At 25.9% G+C, this 5,652-nt stretch overlaps 1 non-coding gene across 1 annotated transcript; it reads right to left on the bottom strand.

Annotated features, from left to right (window-relative positions):
- Positions 1–941: 941 nt before the first annotated feature.
- TRNAC-GCA lies at positions 942–1,013 on the bottom strand. Its single transcript has one exon. It is a non-coding gene; the product is annotated as a tRNA-Cys (tRNA).
- Positions 1,014–5,652: the final 4,639 nt, after the last annotated feature.

Below are 5,652 nucleotides of genomic sequence, written 5' to 3'. Positions count from 1 at the left end.
AAAATGCTTATTTCCTCAGCTTCGTCAAGTAGAGATCTGATAGAGAAGTTGAAGTAATCATAGAGATGATTGTTGTCTTTCTTAATTAGAAAAGCGGGAAGATGAGACTTGTAGCTAAGTGGTTCTTCAGAAATTGTTGGTAAGACAAGAGTGAGAATAGAACTAGTTGAAAAAATACCCATTTTGCAATCCATTTGCGATCCACTGGCTAGTACTAAAATAACACTTGGTATTGAGTTGAATGTGTTTTTGCTCTGATGGATTGAGAAAAGAAAGAACTTTGTAACAGTTGGCGAGGTCAATAAAGGGCATACGAGTACCAGTAATAATTTATTTTTATTACTTAAAATAAAAAAAATGAAAACATTAAGAAATAGGAAGGATGAAAAACTTTAAGAAAGAGGTAGAAGGATCTTTGTCAAAAATACTTTCATCTCTATTTTTGTTATTAAGCGTACTGTTTCACTGAGATTGGATGAGTGCGTAATCACTTTGCTGACTCAATTATTTTTTTAATATATAGTCAATGCTGCACGGCAGTGCTGTCACCATGAAAATTTAAATAATTCCCATGAAAAGTGTTTATGTTAAACATTTGAAAATAATGATATGATTTTCTTTTAAAGAATTGGATAATTTTGTTAAAAGTTCCAAAGATCATGATCTACTTGGTAATTAGGCCTAAAATTATGACAAGGACAATATATAGTCTATACAGAAATTCAAAATTCTTGGAGGGGCCAAAGCTAAAACTGTGAAGAAATTACAGAAAAATTTATATTTTTTTTAACGTAGAGGAGCCATGGATCATCATTTGACATGAGTTTTTATTAGGGAGAAAATGCATTTTTACCCCTAATTGTTGGTCCATGGCATAAATATGCCCTTCAGCTAAATTTTTGAACAAATAACTGAAAAAAATACCAAAAAGATATAAGAGCAGGGCCCAACCGGGTTCGAACCGGTGACCTCTTGATCTGCAGTCAAATGCTCTACCACTGAGCTATGGACCCCTTATGACCGTGTGACTACCGATTCTGTAGATATTCTAGAATTGCTCTACAACAAGGCCCCTTCACTTCGTTCATCGTTAAGGTAACATTCTCAAAAAAGAAATGGTAAAATCTTCATCAATTTAATTTTTTCCTGTCGAGCCAAAAGTTACGGATTATATGTTGACTCATATGATCTTGGAATTATACCTGAATCAATTTTCATAATCAATTCCAGATTAATCCAATTTTAGTTCTAGAACAATTTTTTTTTTCTAAATAGTGACTTAAGGATTAAAATTCAAATAAAGATAATATCTAAGCAATTAGATTCTAAAATATATTTATCATAAGAAAAGAGAAAAGGGTGGAGTCTTTGTCCTACTCCGGCCTATATTATATTATATGACCAACTAATTGAAATATTTTTTTTTTTATATATTTCATACATCACACTAGATAGATATATCATATTTATAAATTACGACTTATTTTCAAGAAGTTTTGGTAGTGAAATGGTAAACACATTGAATTCAAAATCTTGTACTAAAAAGCATAGAGGTCCAACTCCTTTTTAATAATAATATTGAGAATGCTCATTCAATAAACAATTTAATAAAAAATTTCAAATTGACTGCATATATAATATCAATTCGATTCGAAATCTTGAAATCTAATAAATGATATAATAATTTAAAAAAATTTAAAATTTTAAAAATATTATCTTATTAGCTTTATAGTAATTGAAAATGCAAAATAGTTGTTGACTGAAATTCCTAATAACTTTCTACACCAATAATAGTAGAGCTAATTCTAATTGCTTATATACTAGTTTTTTTTTTTTAATATCCTCTCTGAATAATTAATAATTATAAATAACTATCATTAAAAGTCTCAATAATTATTCAATAATAGAATTATTAATCAATATTTTTTCCAGCTATTTGCTAATTTTACTTGCTTATATACTCGTATTTTTAATATTCCCTCTTATAATTAATACTATAAATAATAATCATCAAATTTTTTATTAATTATTAAACAATAAAATTATTAATTTCACATGAAACACAATTAATTATTCGCTCTTAAGACGCTAATTATCTCATTCTTATGATATATGTATTGCATTTTCTTTGAAAATAAAAAGGTGCACCAAAATTGTTTGCAATGCTAAATACTTCCTACTGATCTAAACATTTTACACTGTACGTTGTGACGACTGGATCCGAAATTAATGAGTTTGGTTGTTTGCATAGGATACAAAGATAACCATATTGAAGTGATTATCTCATCGGGTGTATAAGAAAAATTAAGAGAATTTATAATTCAAAAAGCAAACTCGTTAGCTTTGACTAAATTATTACATGATACTGTAGCTTGTATATGGTTAAAAAGCTTGAGAATGGACTTATCTTATCGTCAAGTGCAAATTACACGTAAAGGAAAGGAGGAGTGTTGGATTATCTTTCATTGAGTATATAAGAAAAATAAGAGAGTTTATAACATAAAAGGACAATTTTTTATTAAATTTTATACAGGGTAATAGACCTTGAAAATGGACTTAGTGCAAATTGCACTTAAAAGGAGGAATGATGAAGGATATGTTGAGTATATAAGAGAAATAAATGTAAAAATGACAAGTTTATTAACTTATTGGATATGGTAACAAAGTTTGAAAATGGACTTATTTCAAGACTCTTGTCCATATAATATTGTCAAGTGCAAATTATAATTAAGGGAGGAGTGTTGAAGGAAGTGCGAATTATCCCTCATCGAGTATATAAGAAATAAAAGAGTTTATATTATAAATGTACAAATTTGATTTAAATCATGCTATGTAAGTGCAAACTAAAATTGATTTTTTAATTACTTATTCACATTCTGTTACTTTTTGGGAGACCTACACCCCATAAAAATTATAAGGATGAAAATGTGTAGGATAGTATTTATCTTTATCCGTATCTAAATGGATGTAAGTCTATCCATACTCATTTGGGTAATAAATATTAAACTTATTCCATACTTCCAGGATTTGGGTAAACTATTATTCAATTAGTTATTAAAATGTAATAAAATTTCTATAAAATATTATTATAATAAAATACTATTATGATTAAAAAATATTATTTTTATAAAAATTATTAATTTATCAAAAAAATATTTATTAAATTGAAAAAATTATGTTTCTGTTTTTTGTTTCTATTATTTATGAGTTATAACTTTATAGATTTTTCTTTGAAGACTATCTTTGGACTTTAGAGATGCAGTTCGGTCTGAACTGGGCCATTCTGGATTTTTGATGATCGGTTTTGGCATTTTATTATAGTAAATATGGTTAATATGTTACTGTGTTAACTTAAGAAAAAATATTTGTTATAAAGTAGGTAATAAATCACTATATTTTAAAAAATGAAGGCTTGGAACTTAAGACCTTAATTTCAAATAGACTAAAGTCGGATAGTTTAAATTTGGTGTTGAAAGCTTGAATACTCGTATAAAAACAAAACCAATAGCCAACAAGAAAAGAAAAGGAATTAACTATTAACTTGGATTTGAACTGAGAAAAGAAAAGAAAAAGAAATTATAGAGAGCCTATTTGGTTCAGCTGATAAATGCAGCCGGTAGCTGATAGTTGATGGTTGATAAATTAAACTGTTTGATAAAATTTTATTAGCGGTTGATGTTAGTATGTTAAATGACCATTGAATGTATAATTTATTGTTAAATATATGTTATGTTATTGTATTATATTTAATGATACAAATTAATAAAAATAATTTATAATAATTAAAAAATTTATAGTTAATTTTCTTTAGTTCAATTGTATTTATTATTAAAAATTATTTTAAAAATAGAAATTTAAATTTAAATTCTACTAATAGAAATCTTTAATTTCAAATACTATAATTTTAAATATTATAATTATTTAACTATTAAAAATAATTTTAAATTTATTTTAAAATATAAAAATTTAATTATATAAGATCAACTTAAAATAAATTATTGTTAATAAATTTTAATAAGAACAATAATGTCCAAATAAATAAAAGAATCAAATCAGCTATTAGCAGATAAGAAAAAGCTCTAAATAGAATTGATATAATTAGCAGTTAATTGTGACTAAATCAGTTATCAACTGGTATTTTTTAAGTCTTTATCAAATGTTTTAACATAACTGTTTTTCATGATTTTTACATAAGAACAACTTTGTTTTGTTGATCAAGTGCTTTCTCGCAATGCAACATTGAAAATGAAAATAAAAATAATTAAAAGAAATAATTAGAAACTTAATATCTTATTTATTTATTTTTTCTATTTCAATGTCTTATTTATTTTTTTATTTAATCAAGTATTTGATTTTGTTAATTTATATAAATTATAGTATTTAATGAGAAACAACTATCAGCACAATTAAACCTCTGAATCAAACAATTTCAGAATATTCCAGCTATATGTCACTTTAGGTTTTTCATGATCTTGAATGAAAATTTCTCCTCTGATCCCACTTTAATTCTTATATCTTTGATAATTAATTGTCATATTCACAACACTACAAATATTTTGCCTCACCATTAATTAACTTTATATCAACATATCTACCTAATTTTTTAATCATTATAATTTATTTTTATTAATTTATATTATTAAATATAATATAATTAAATAAAATATATTTAACGATAAATTATATATTTGATGATCATTCAATATACTAACTGCAACTACTAATAAAATTTTACTAAACAGTTTAATTTATCAATTATTAAATACTAGTTATCTGCGACCCGCTACCAACTACATTCATCAACTGAACCAAACAAAAATGAAATAGAAAGTCGTTTGTCCAGGGTCGAATTAAATTAGGAGAGTAGGGGGTGATCTGTGTTTACAGCTTGTTATGATTTGTCAAGCAAATCAAGCCACACACACGTAAAGAGGCAATTAGGCCTAGCCAAACAGGACCAGCCTTATCCAAAAAAATATTTTTCCTGTGTAGAATTATGTTGTTGTCTGTCACTGTAGACCTAACTCCATGAAAACCAGAAGAAAAAAGAAAGACCATATTAGGTCACTTGACAAAAAAAGAAACAAAAAACAAAAAGAAGACTTGTTATTTATCCTCAGTCACGCTATTTTACTCATGAAAACGGCGATTAATTAGAATGGACCTAAATATATATATAAATATATCACAGTTGATTAATTTTAAGTAAAATTTAAGAAACAAATATTCTTTGAACTTTTTTGTTTTTTAAATTATAAACTTTTACAAGCAAATTAAATTCGAGAATAAGACTACGGTCATAAATCATAGTGGTAATAAAATGTTTATGTACATTTTAAATAAAACACTTTTACTTGCTTAATATAATTTCTTTTCCCATAAAAAGAAAAGGAAAAAAAAGGATTAACTATGCTGCACATGTTTATTCCGAAATTCATATTGGATCTATATTTTTTATACGGCAATCATGACCCTATGCTTTCTAATTTAACCCCTTCTAGTTTAATGGAGAATTGGAAGAAAATTAACTTCATTTAATTATGCTGACGAGGAATCAATAGAACCTACCATAATAATTTTAAAAGCAAAATCAAAATGTCAAAAATTCATCTCCTTTCTCGTACTGGCTTTGCCCCTCTCTTTCTCCCCTTA

Source organism: Ricinus communis, chromosome 8 (assembly GCF_019578655.1).
Source record: "Ricinus communis isolate WT05 ecotype wild-type chromosome 8, ASM1957865v1, whole genome shotgun sequence".
Taxonomy (NCBI): domain Eukaryota; kingdom Viridiplantae; phylum Streptophyta; class Magnoliopsida; order Malpighiales; family Euphorbiaceae; genus Ricinus; species Ricinus communis.
The sequence above is the reverse complement of the archived record's forward strand: the minus strand, read 5'-3'. Positions and strand labels throughout refer to the sequence as shown.